Here is a 14,403-nt window from a genome sequence, read left to right as displayed (position 1 = left end):
TAATCCCAGCACTTAGAATAGTACCCAGGAGACAGTAGGTGCTCAATAAATATTTATCTAATGAATACATAAATTATTCAATAATTATAAGAGCTATAATAAAATCCAACAACTATAAGAGCAATAATAAAAGTATATACTTATACTGTTTATTTTTTAAATTATAAAATAAATTAAGAATCTAATTTTAAAATTACAGACACATTTACCTTGGTGACAAAATTTTTTTTGAGACAGGGTATCACTCTGTCACACAGGCTAGAGTGCAGTGGCTCGATCTCAGCTCTCTGCATCCACAACCTCCTGAACTCAGGTGGTCCTTCCATCTCAGCCTCCCAGGTAACTGGGACTACAGGCACGCACCACCACATCTGGCTAATTTTTGTAGTGCCACTGTTTTGCCATGTTACCCAGGCTGGTCTCGAATTCCTGAGCTCAAGTGATCCGCCTGCCATGGCCCCCTAAAGTCCTAGGATTACAGCCACGGTGCCTGGCTGACAAAATCGTACGGTATTTTTTCAACTTAGGAGAAAAATCACAATGTTATTCTAAGAATTTCTTTTTTCTATTCATTCTCAGGGCATAAAGTTCTATCACTTGAAATCCAATGGCTAAACAGATGTCTTTTCAAATGGACACACTTTCTTCAAACTAATTACAAAATTATATTCTATATCTCTAATTTTATAACCTTGCTTTATTTCAGGTTAAACTTGAGATACAAAAGCTCACGTATTATTTAAAACAGATAATATGTGTCAATTATGAATACATTTTTCAAAACGTAATTAAAGGACCCATGTGCAACTTCTGTTTCAAAACTGCTCAAATCTTAGTCTGTGAATTTAAAAGATGACACTATTCAGTATTACAATAGAAACACTGAAGTGTCATTAAGATAGACTGAAGGTGAGCTCATTTCAACAGTATGGCTTTTAAAGCTATGTCTTCACTCAACTTAAATCATGGCTATTTGGTAACTAGTTTATATTAGTAATCATAATTACATCAATCTCTCTTCACATAGAGTTTTCTAGATAACAGTATTTATGGCTCATCAATTTTAATAAATCTATTTCTAAAGTTTTAAGTGTGTGATATACACTGCATTAAAAAAATCAAGAATTTTACCATACTAACCCAGCAGCTCTCACCTCTCTGTTTTTCCTCAGTTATAAAAAGAGTAAGTTGCATTGCATGATTTTGAAGCGCCCTCCAAAGTTTAATAATTCTGGGATACTTTTTAAACTTTGTCAAATTAGTCTATCAGAATTTGATTTAAAATATTTGAATATTAGTATAATTCTATCAACATGTAAATTCCCTAACACTTAAAAATGTATGATGGTGGAAAATTTCAGTTATTTACCCTAAAAGATTTGAGATCTACTTTTATTAACCTTGACTTTAATTCTAGAAATATACCAGATATTCTGTACTGCTTCTCCAGTCTCATAAAAAGCAAACATTAAAAATGTAAAAAATATCCTGTATTTCTGTAAATGCAACAAATCTTTTGTTCTGTAAGCAGAACAGAATGCAAAGATAAGGAAATAGACCACAAAAATCAATCAGGACAGGGACCACTATATCCCTAACAACCTGTACAGTGCATGGTATTTAAATAATTTCTGAATTTAAATTTTAAAAAATGAATAAATTAATGGCACAGCTCTTGACTTGAAAGATTTTAAAATCCAGCAACAGAGGGTCTTGAATGAAACTCTTACTGAATTAAGAGGTAAGGATGTCCTTTATTTGGCTGAAGTTGAGGTTTTTGAGGTGAGGATTTACAGATAATACCTTAAGATTAATTTGGCAATGGTGAAAAATGGATTTACGAGGGAAGATACCTCATAAGGAAACAAGTTAGAAAACTCCACCATGTGAGAGGCACAGCTTAAACTTGACTAGAAGCAACAAGATCTGAAAGGGCGGTAGAAATTGAAGATATTACGGAGACCTTATAGGATGGCTGTGGCAAATGGAGAGGAAAAAGTCAAAGATGACAGCATTTTCAAATTTGAGTGACTGGAAGAAGAACACTAAAATTAACATAAGTAAGGAGGTAAGGATATTGTTTCAGGAGGATTGAGCGCGGCTTTAGACATGTTTGGTTTTAATTATGTATCAAGCAATCAAACAGCTAGGATAGGAGTCTAGAGCCAAAAATTAATCTATTTAAGAAACCGGAAGTTTAAAGTGTGAACAAGTGAGCCCTGGGTTAACACTGGTTATCTTTGGTTATCTTTATTCTGTTCACTCGATACCACAAATATATGGCACCAAAATTTCTTCTGTAATAAAAAAAACTTAGTTTGAAATTCAAAACTAAGATTTCTAGCACAATGTAAAATCTTTCACTTTGTTAAAAACAACTGGGAAATACTTCTAATTTAATCAGTAAATGAAAATTTTAAAATGTCAAATTTAAATTCAGGCCGGGTGCAGTGGCTCATGCCTATAATCCCAGCACCCCTGAGGGTGGATCACTTGAGGTCAGGAATTCGAGACCAGCCTGGCCAACATGGTGAAACCCCATCTCTACAAAAATACAAAAATTAGTCAGATGTAGTGTAGTTCCAGCTACTCAGGAGGCTGAGGCAGGAGGATCACTTGAACCTAGGAGGTGGAGGCTGCAGTGAACCAAGACTGTGCCATTGCACGGTTGCTCGGGCAACAGGGCAAGATTGACACACATACACATACACATACATAATTTAAATTCAGTTGTATTATACCAAGAGATCTGGCTCTACAAACCACATGGTAGACTGAAAACTAAGCAGTCAAGAACTTTGATATATGCTGAAAACTGAAGATGACTTCATGGTAAAAGCCATATAATATAGGGATTTTATTTCTTTGTGTATCCTAAATAAATCACTGTAATATATACCTATAAGTATACGAGAGAAGATCAAGATGAAAAAAATCACGGCGAAAAAAGTAAATGGAGTAAACTTTAACCTTTAAACTAAACTATGTCCCTTTACCATATCACGTACAATGCAGGAACTGACATTAAATTTAAAAATTATAATGCAGCATGATGAAGATACACACAGAATGCATACGATAAGCTAAGATATAGCAAGTCAAGCTTAGACAGCTGCAGAGGTCAAAGATTTATTTCCAGTCAACCTGGAACTCTGAGTACAGTGAAAGCCCCCTTTTCAGATGAAACCTATAGATGGTCCACTAAAGAAAAAAGTCAATAATCATAAAAATAATAAATACATTCCTTTAAAGATGTTATTTTAACTTGAACATATACATGCACATTCATTTGTAAATCTTTTCATATAGGGTTAATGCCATATATTTGATAGGGGTCTCCTACTGAGTTTGGGTCCTTTTTCTTGCATAAGCTGTACCCATAATGATCCATCATCTATGATTTCCACTTATGGTTTCTATAAATGGAAACAGAACTTAAAAGCACTTCTGAAATAATATGAATACTGAATCCATTAGACCAGTGGTCTGTCCACCACAGGAAAAACTTGTGCCAGATTGTAAATTAATGCATCACTTTCTTCAAGGAGAAAGTCTCACCATGCAAACAAGACATTTGCTGAACCAGTGTGCATTAGTTTGCCTAATGTAGTTAATTATATTCTAATGTGCACTCCTTATATCCTTGAGGACCCCTAGTAGTCTGAAGACCAGGTAAGCTGGTTGATGGCCTTTGACAGGCCCTGCTTTAGACTTTGATGACTTTTTCCCTAGTCTCTTACAATTATCCAGCCTTTATCCAACTTGATAGAATTTTTTAAATAACTCATTTATATAGAGGCATCCCAAAGCATTCAACTTAATTTTCATAGGAAGAATTCTCTTTTCTTTACACTTTCATCAATTTACATGTTTACTAATGTTTTATAATTACTCTAACAAGTATAACTGTTAAAAACAGGTTTGTGAATAAACAGAACCAACTTCTGGTAAGTACTCAATTCAACGAGTAAGCAGAGATGTACAGGTCAGCTATGGAGCTGCCTGCTTACCCATGAGTGTTCAGTTGGCCCATGGTATCAGTAAGTACATTTTACAGCAGAAGAGTGTGCATCAGGTTAGAGCTGTAAGTCAGTTCAGAAGCAGTTAGTGGAGAGTGCTTCTGCTGTTATTTTCCCACATTATCCCTTATTAATGGTAGCCTAAGTGACACAGCAGAAAGAGCCTGAGTCAATAGCTAAGCCACTCACCAGCTAGCTGTATAATTTGGGCAAATCACTTCACCTCCTTTGTCTTCAGTTTTCTCTTCAGTAATAGGATTAAGTGGCACATCTAAGTATTGAGTAATGGTCAGGATTTATAGCAGCAGCTACTATCTCTTAAGTGCCCAAATGAGCAGAATAATATATAAAATACTTTACACTGACTGGGGCATTTTGCTGTCAGAAAAACTCTGTCCAACAGGGGTCATTCCTGCCCCCAGCCCACCACTCCTTATAGACGAAGATACTTAAGTGAGATTAATTAACCTGACTTAATACCTATATCTGGCGAGTGGCAGGGTCCAGGATGGACCCTAAAAACCATATACTTTTGAATACACCACACTACTTCTTGCTTTCAAAGCAAGAAGTATTCTCATTCGCTACTCAAAAATACCTTGTGAGGCAGGTAGAGTAGTTGTGCAAATGGAAAGTAGATTGAGAGTATAGTTGACTTGGACAAGGTTAGATGTCTAGTAGAGAGTAGCAGAGCAGACAAATTCTTTGCCGATAATATCTGACCAAACTAAAAGCAAGTAAAGCACAAAAGGCGGCGGGGAGGGTAACAGAATACTTAAGGAACACATGATTTCTTACATAACAAAATATTAAGTTCATCGTAACTGCAGTTAAATGCCAAAATGACATTTATTCACCAAGTACAAGTGCCTCACAGATTTCTCCCTACTTAGCTCCCTCCCAATTGCTGCTGCTGTTTCTTACAAAGTACTGGCCCACAGTAACATCAAAAGAATCGTTTTATTCCACAACTACCTATCAGTACTGATACCTGGTAGTAAAGCAAGGGACATTTTAAAACTCAGCTAAATTAATATTATATAGCCTTTATTTTAAGCTCACCTGTAAAAGTTATTACAGCTGATACTACTATGATATAACAAAATCGTTACTTTTGAAAACAGTCCTGCGGCTTGATGACTGGTAAAACACAAGGTTCCCTTGCTATCCACTCCTTAGATTTTTGTCAATGTAAGTATATATTTGCTGTGCACAAGGATGAAAACTGTAATATTAAAAAAATGATGGAAAACCACTGCTAAATTCTTGCCTGATCCATTACAGTTGGCATGTGCTGAGACACCCAATTATCTTATGTGCCATAAAAAGTAACAATCTGGATAACCACAAATTTGTCTTTTACTGACTTCAACCAAATCCAGAAGTGTTTCTGTCTTCCACGTAGCTTTATGGTGATGGAGATTAAAAAAAATTTCTTTTCAAAAGTAATCGATCAGTACTCTCCAGACACAAGTATAATCAATTAAATTTGCCTGAGCTCTCTGATCACATAATGAGCCAATCACAGATCAACTTGATTCTGCTGTAGGACCAATCCAGATCTTATAAATTATATATTTTTGTTAGAACAGCATAAGTCAGGTAGGGAAAGGGTAGTAATGGGCAGTGAAAGCAATAAAGAGGAGAAAACGTGAAGCACTATTTCTCAACTGCTCATAATCAGAAATGGTTAATCACTACAAACGTTAATTAAACCAGTTAACCATTAAAGAAACTGCCTAGCTTGCCCTAAAACCAGACCCAAAGAAAAGCCACCAATAACCTGTTCAATAATTTAACTTCAGCAAAAAGCAAAATGAGGATGTTAGTGGTCAAATGGAGATTAGTGGAGATCAGTCGAGGCTAGAATTTCTTAGTGTTAATCACGCATTAGATTAAATCCAATGTCCTTAGGAGTCATTTCAGAGTAGTCCTCTCAAACTCCAATGGGGGGAAGGAGATGACAAATAAATTTAGGACAAACTGATTCAGGCCTCTCCAAAGAACAATGTGGAAACCAGGTCAGCAATTCTAAACTCCTGCGGAGCACGGACTTGAGTATTCCTTCTTTCTGCTTATCAGAGAAATAGCTCCCCAAAGAAAGGCAAATATTAAGTAGAAATGAACCAACCAACCTCAAGTCTGAATCCTCTCTTATTCTCCACGCTACCACCAAAGTAGCCTTCTAAAGTGCAATTCTTGACTACATCACTCTACTTAAAACACTTACTTTTGTTTGTTTTTGATCAGCTACAAGATAACTAAAAGCTAAGATCTTTAGCATGAAATTCAGCATTTTTAATGATCTAGTAGTCTTTGCCTGCCTTTCCAGGCTCACCTTCCTGTCAACTTATTTCACTTTCTCCATTATAAAAAAGAGTAAACGGGCCGGGTGTGGTGGCTCATACCTGTGACCGCAGCCCTTTGGGAGGCTGAGGGGAGCAGATCATGAGGTCAGGAGTTCAAGACCAGCCTGGCCAATAGTGAAACCCCATCTCTAGTAAAAATACAAAAAATTAGCTGGGCGTGGTAGCGGTCACCTGTAATCCCAGCTACTCGGGAGGCTGAGGCAGGAGTATCACTTGAACCTGAGAGGCGGAGGTTGCAGTCAGCCAAGATCACACCACCACATTCCAGCCCAGGTGACAGAGCGAGTCTCTGTCTCAAAAATAATAATAACAATAATAATAAATTTAAAAAGAGTAAAAACACACTACATCAAAATAAGCAAAAGAAATATTATGGAATACTTCTTAATGAAAGGCACTGCAGATAATACAAGTATGAGTAGAGTTAAGCTTCAGTTAACTCTGTTGGTTCTGTTCCCTGGCCATCTGTAAAACTAGGTACCTCAACTGTTACTAGGTAACACTACTCGCAGTAAAAATGATCCCTGTGATTAGTAAATTTGCATCAAGACTCAAGAACTATAAATGAACCATAAATACCTCATAAGGAAGCTATAGCTTTGACTTCCCTGTGATGACTCTTTTAATCAGCATAGCTTTTACAGAACCCTGGAAACTCAGTCTATGGAGTTGTGTAAGAGACACTGGCTCCTGTGGGAACTGGTTTTTTTTTTTTTTCTTTTTTTAAGCCAAGGCAGCTCCTGCACCACCTAGTGTGAGCTTCCTCTGAGGTGCTGCCCAGATGGCTATGAGCTGCCTGTGTGGACTGCTGTGAAAATCACTCCCACTGAGGAGGAACATTTGATGCTGCCCTGTTGGCAAACTATGATTCCTGTCTGATAGCCTTCTGAGTAAACAAGCTTTCTGAATTTGAAGTTTAGTTAAACCCAAGAAAACCCCTTCATTTGCACAGAAACAAGTGTCTAAGAGTCTTAATATGACATTCCAGATATTCTACAATCTGAATCTAATCTCATACACAGCTTTTACTCATCTTCTTTTTTTTTTTTTTTTTTTTTTCTGGGAAATCCTCTTCAGGTAACATATACCATCTCCCCATAGTTAATCTCTTCAGCCACTGATGGGGTGAAGCTATGGATATTTTTCAAACATGAAGAAAGGAGATATCGCATAGTTTGAAAATGCAAGGGAACTCTGCTAGCAAAGCTGCGTACACAAGTCTAACAGAAAATGATATAAATTTATTGAGAATAAAATTAGATTAAATTGGTGAAGAGATATGATAATAACATATTAAAATGTAAAATGTCCAGATAAAGAGTGTCTAGGAGACCAGTTTGGATGGAAGAAAAGAGCAGAGCTAGGTAGTATATTACATGTGCCCTTCTTCCTGCATTATTACCCATGAGGAGAAGCCAGGAAGCTCTGTATCAGGATCAAAGCAGATGACTTATAAGAGTTAGACAATTCAGTGAATCGTTACCCTGGGAGAGGAAGAAGGGATGGATGAAAGGATTACAATGGAGATGGCGTTTGCCAGTGTTCAGGGAGGGAATATTGTAGTTACTTAAGTCAGATCCAGTTATACCTTCTTATCCTGATTATCATAATCAGCCTGTCCCACTAGAATTTGCAAGCTGATGTTAATTGTGTTGAACTTTCCATGGCACCTCGGTTTCTTTGATTGAAAGCTATTATAACTGCCTCTTTCTCTACGATAAAGTTGTCAATTACACTAATTTGTTATACCTTAAGAGTCAACTGCATTATTTCCTAAGTCTGGTGGTTAAGAGCTTACGAAGACAATGCACTTAAAAATTTTTAGATTGCCTGAAATTGCTAAAGCCTCTAGTTTCAAGTTCGTAAACTCTTAGATTAAAACATCTGTGTAACAGCAAAATAGAGAAAAATTAATCAATAGAGAAAAAGAAGAAAGAAATACATGTGCAGAGAGAGACACTAGCAAGAAATCATATAGACTTGGAGAGAGAGAAAGCAGCCCTAACTCCTAGCTTTCTGTTATTGGTGCCAGTTGCTTTAAGGCCCAGCTGCACTTCTTGCCCTTGGACTCTGATACAAACTATATTCCTTTTCTAACATAACATTCCTTTTGCTTATGCTAATTTAAGTAATATTGTTTAATTTGTCATGAAATACTCCTTAAGTCCAAAAAGGCAGAGAGGAACAAAGTGTAACAGTTTATATATTTAATATTTTTCACTATTTTATATATGTGGGTATACACATCATTTACATACTGTAAATGATGCCTTAAAGAGAAAGGGAGAGAAAACTCAAGTATAGCTATTTTCTATTGTGATTGTAAACTTCCCATTTATTTATTTATTTATTTTTGAGATGGAGTCTCACTCTGTCGCCCAGGATGAAGTGCAGTGGCGTGATGTCAGCTTACGGCAACCTCTGCTTCCCGGGTTCAAGCGATTCTCCTGCCTCAGCCTCCAGAGTAGCTGGGATTACAGGCGTGCACCATGATGCCCAGCTAATTTTTTTTGTAATTTTAGTAGAGATGTGGTTTCACCATGTTGGCCAGGCTGGTCTCGAACTCCTGACCTCAGGTGATCCGCCCACCTGAGCCTACCAAAGTGCTGGGATTAAAAGCGTGAGCCACTATGCCCGACCATCATTTATCTTTTTATCCTCACAGGCCTAACACAGTGCCTTATACACTTTTATTTATTTATTTATTTTTGAGACAAGGTCTTGCTGTCCCGTAGGTTGGAGTGCAGTGGCTGATCATGGCTCACTGCAGCCTTGACCTCCCAAGCACAAATGATCAATCATCTCACCTCCCTACCCCCGCCCCCAAGGAAGCTGGGACTGGAGGCACATGCCACTATAGCCAGCTAATTTTATCTATTTTTTGTAGGCATAGGGTCTCGCTATGTTGTCCAGATTGGTCTCAAAACTCCTGGACTGAAGAATCCTCCCACCTCGGCCTCCCAAAGTGCTGGGATTGCACAGTCTTGAGCCACTACACCTGGCCCCTTACACACATTTAACAAATGTTTATTGAATGAACATACAATTTAAAAAGAATGAAATTCATTTGGCCAAAATAACAAACCTAATTGTCGAGTTCTCAAAAGCATTTCATTTCAAACTAATAAAAGATGTTCTTTATAATTCTCATTAGCATAATTCTGTTTAAACACACTCACATACACAAAGAAATGCTGTTTTCTATTTTCTAAATAGAATACTGTACTGACATACTTGGCTTTTGATTTATTTAGATTCTGTGTTAGCTCATGGGACTCTGAAGTCTCTTTAGTAGTCATTAAGACCGTTCACAGACTATTCCAGTTCTCCTCTTTCTGGGCATATGGTTGAAATGCATTTCCCCAACTCCTTGAAGTTGGGTGTAGTCAAGTGACTTTTGGCCAATGAAATAGCAGTGGAAGTTACGTGTCACTTCCAGACAGAAGCCCTGAAGAGCCAATGTACACCAGGCACGGTGGTTCACGCCTGTAATCCCAGCACTTTGGGAGGCTGAGGCAGGTGGATCATGAGGTCAGGAGTTGGAGATCAGGCTGGTCAACATGATGAAACCCCGTCTCTACTACAAATACAAAAATTAGCCAGGCATGGTGGTGGGCGCCTGTAATCCCACCTACTCAGGAGGCTGAGGCAGGAGAATCGCTTGAAACTGGAAGGCAAAAGTTGCAGTGAGCTGAGATCATGCCATTGAACTCCAGCCTGGGCAATAAGAGTGAAACTTCATCTCCAAAAAAAAAAAAAAAAAGCCAATGTAAAATCACCACATCCTTTTCCCTGTCCTAGCAACTGTGGAAGCACATGTTGAGATACAGCCTCCGATAGCCTGAGACTGACCATTTGTAATGGAGTTCTCTTGCTGACCTGCTTCAGCATGTAGCATAACAGAAAAAAATCTTTGCTGTTTAAAATCAATAGGATGTGAGAGTTCTTTTGTTACCACAGCATAATCTATCCTGCCTGGTATACTCAGCAAACCCCTTTCTCATAAATGGAGTGAAGCAATGAACAGCTCTGGCCCTCTATTTTCAGAATGCTATCATTTTGTATAGCACTATCATTTAGAGAATACTTTGGAATGGAAGTGCCCCTCATTATCCAAACTCATCATCCGAACACAGGAACCGAATGGATTCTGATAAATTTTTGGACCAACACCTCATTCTCTCAACTCTCTGTACTTGCCATCTCGAACTCTGGAACCAAATACATTTGGATAGATGCAATTCCTTGCCTTCCATACTCTTGCCACCTGCACTCAGGAATGGAATAAATTGAGACAGTGAAGGATTCTTGATACATTATTTCATTTGTTCTCTTAAAGCTGTTTTTTCTACTACCCAGTACCCAGTAGATTCTCAACATTTATTCCATAAATGAATTTATGTGCTTTCATCATTCTAATTTTACAAATAAGGAAATAGATTCAGGGAGGTTCATCAACCTGCTGGAAACAACCCTGCACATATAGCAGTGACACAATCCCAGACTTTCTGGCTTCAAATCTTCGCTCTTTCCACTCTGTACTGTGTTTTCTTAGGTTTCTCGTAGCTGGAATGCTTATGATTTGATAGTAAATTAACAGTACAAATAGTGTTTGTGATAAAAAATGTCAATCCCATATTTACATCCAAGAATAAAGTCATTCCTCAAGGACTTCAACTTGCCTATGCCTAGTCTAATTCATAGACACTAAGTAGCCTGAAGCACAGAACAAGAAGGTGCCCTAGAGGTCCTTCAACAAGCAACTTGCAGAACAATGAAGAAATGTGAAAGAATTCGGGGAAAAGTAGTGTTCTCCTTTGCTATACAGTATGTTAAAATCCTGACTTTTAGATTATCTTCACTTTGGTCCTTACCAAATTGGCTAACTTCAACTCTTTGCTTTCCAATTCTCATTGAACCTCAGTTATAAGACATACTAATGAAGAACTGCCTGAAGAATAGATAACTCATCTTTTTTTATTTTTATTTTTTGAGATGGAGTCTCACTCTGTTGCCCAGGCTGGAGTGCAGTGGCACCATCTCAGCTCACTGCAACCTCCACCTCTCAGGTTCAAGCGATTCTCCTCCTTCAGCCTCCTTAGTAGCTGGGACTACAAGTACATGCCACCACGCCCGGCTAATTTTTGTATTTTTAGTAGAGACGGGGTTTAACTGTGTTGGCCAGGGTGGTCGGGAACTCCTGACCTCAAGTGATCCACCTACCTTGGCCTCCCAAAGTGCTGGGATTACAGGTGTGAGCCACCGTGCCCAGCTAATTCATCTATTTTTATAGGTTCAGTGGTCCTCAATTTGTGTTACATAGTCATATAGATTTGGAAATATTACAAAATACATCCCTCTTTAAAACAGCAACTTGAACATTAGTATAGTAAATCTCCAAGAAATTCTGTAGTAAAACCAATTTTCTAATCTAGTTATCTCAAACTTACTTGAGCTCAGAATCTTGTTGCAAGAAAGGAACAAGAATATTCTAAGGAATATTTTCTCATTCCTTAGAACGCAGTTTGGGAACTAAGAAAGGAACAAGAATATTCTAAGGAATATTTTCTCATTCCTTAGAACACAGTTTGGGAAATACTGTTCTAGATCATTCTAAATTTTATAAATGGATCAAGTGACTCCACTCCTTCAGAAAACTTAAACAGTTTTATCACTCTCCTGTATTGAAAAACACTGTTGTGCAAAATTCACTATTTTCTTTAGGGGCGTTTTAAAGATACTGTCAACTGCATCCCATATCTCCTTTTTTCATTAGGGCCCATGAGGAAAACACGCCTCTCAGGCCTCATTACTGGAAAACGCCTTGCTTAGGGCAGAACTGGTTTGTTTCTAATCTTGGAATTAGAAGCAAAATGAAACTTTGTTATTTTATTTTAATTTATCTTTTCAAGCAGGGGTCTCACTATGTTGCCCAGGCTGGTCTTGAACTCCCGAGCTCAAGCGATCCGCTCGCCACGGCCTCCCAAAGCGCTGGAATCACAGGCGTGAGTCACCGCGCCCAGACAAAACAGGCTGAAACTTATGTTGTTCCTTTTTCTCTTTTTCTCTAGCTCCCAGGAAGCCCAAGGCCCAAACTGTGACTCATCTCTAATACAGGATCTTTTAAATAGGAACTTGGTATTATCTTTTTTCTTGACTTTGTGTTCTTCTTTTCCTGCTCTACCTCAATTTTCCCATTTAGTTTGTTTTATCCTATGGTACTACATGGTCGCTAGATTGCTTCAAATATATAGTTTCTGGAACTATATATTGTGCATATTGCATCTTCTTACAATTTCATGTTGATTCTGCCCTCCCTGCCCAATTACCCAACAACGTCAGTGTATTCATCTTTGTGTAAGAGTATTCACATAAGTCATAACAAGCCAATAGGACATACATATTCACCATGCAGTCAAATCGGTAAATGCTGAAAACCAGAAAAAAAAAAAAAAGGTCATGATTGGTTTTTTGACGCCAGAGATCTAATAACCAAAAAGAGTTACTAAACTGTTTCCTAACAGGAAGGAGAATCAACATTTATTTAGCACCAGCAGATGCCAGGCACATAACAGAATCTCCATTTTTCAAAGCAAGCAGGAGAGGCATCCGCACATCTAACCTCTGGAAGAGGACACCAGAAACAGAATATTGGGAGGGTGCAGGGGTCGGTGGGGAGAGCCTGTCTGTCCCTTTTGTACCTTTTGAATTCTGTGAACTTGTCGACTACTAAAGAATATTTTTGAAAATGAAATGAAGCGATAAAAAACGACAGTAACGCTTTACTCTCTGACACAGCAAACTTTTTCCGCCAGCTTCTGATCCCAGAGCATGCACTGAAATAAATGCCTAAATGCAAAAGTTTCACTAGGCACGCCGGGTCTCGGGAAAATGAAGTCCCCGTCTTATTCTCCACACTCTGGGGGCGAGGCTATTATTTAAAAGAAAAGCTTAAAAACTTAGGTCAAAATTGCCTGCAAGTAATAAGGAGAGGAAAAAAAAAATCCGAAATGGTTTCCAGTTTGTTTTATTGGCAGGGACAGTCCAGGAAAGCAGCAACGTGTGCACCGCAGTCCGCTCCTCACTGCCGGCCACCAGCACCGCGTCCACAACTTTCCACAACTCCAGGGCGGCCCGGACGCCGGCTCCTGCGCTCGGGGGTGCGCAGCGGGGAGGCCGGGCCGGGGTTCGAGCCCCGGGCACGGTGTGGGGAGGCCCCCGCCCGGCCCAGCCCCTCCGGACCCGAGGGCCTCGCAGCCGCCTCCCAGAGGGGCAGCATCTTCGCGCCCGGCGCGCTCGGGGCGGCCGCGGCGGGGCGTGAGAGTCGCGTGGGGGCGGGGAGCGGGCCCTGCCCGAGGCGGCCCCCTCCCCGACGCCGAGAAGGAAGTCGCACTTACCGCGTCGGGCTCCGGAGGCGGCCGTGGGTCACGGCGGGCCGGGGCGGCCAGGCGGGAGGAGCGGGGGAGGCGGGGGCCGGGGCCGGCGAGCTGAGTGGGATGCTCGGCACCTCGCGCGCCCCTAGACCCGTCCGGGAAGCCTCACCCCCGGCGCCGGCCGGCCCGGAGCGAGCCACTCCCGCTCCGTCAGGCGGCGCCAGGCCGGGGGGTCAGAGTCCCCGGGTGGCCCCGGAGGGGGCGGGCGAGTAGGTGGGGGTCGGGCACGGGTTAGCCAGTCAGTCCCGGCGCGGCGCAATCGGCTGCCCGCCCCGCCCCCTCCCGCCAGGCCCCGCCCCCTCGCCGGGCCGCGCGCCCCGAGAGGCCGCGGCCGCCACTGCCCTGCTGGGGGTTTCTTTGCTCTCCTGCGCGGCGTGGGGACTGCCCGAGCCGGGGAAGGGGGTGGGGGAAGGGGAGCGTCTGTGGCAAGAGGAGCTAGTGGGGGAAGGGGACGTCAGGCTGGGCGGGGCTCTGGCGAGGAGGGGGCGTGGCGTAGAGGACCTGACAAAGATTCTGGTTTTTCCCCGCCCCTTGAAACTGGGGTTAGGGGAATTCCTGGGGGTGGAAGTTAGGAAGAGGTCC

General features: G+C 40.6%; 1 protein-coding gene across 4 annotated transcripts in view; it reads right to left on the bottom strand.

Moving 5' to 3' along the window:
* The window catches only part of KLHL5 (kelch like family member 5), a 76,002-nt gene extending 61,968 nt beyond the window's left edge, over positions 1-14,034 (bottom strand). For 2 of the 4 annotated variants that reach the window (XM_024246127.3, XM_054553445.2), the window contains exon 1: positions 13,786-13,991. The gene's annotated coding sequence lies outside the window, so the exon portion shown is untranslated. Of the gene's footprint in view, positions 1-13,785 lie in introns of all 4 variants that reach the window. The other 2 variants (XM_024246128.3, XM_024246129.3) reach the window with 2 other exon arrangements.
* Between the last annotated feature and the right edge of the window lie 369 nt (positions 14,035-14,403).

Source organism: Pongo abelii, chromosome 3 (genome assembly GCF_028885655.2).
Source record: "Pongo abelii isolate AG06213 chromosome 3, NHGRI_mPonAbe1-v2.0_pri, whole genome shotgun sequence".
Taxonomy (NCBI): Eukaryota; Metazoa; Chordata; class Mammalia; order Primates; family Hominidae; genus Pongo; species Pongo abelii.
This window is presented reverse-complemented; position numbering and strand designations above follow the sequence as displayed.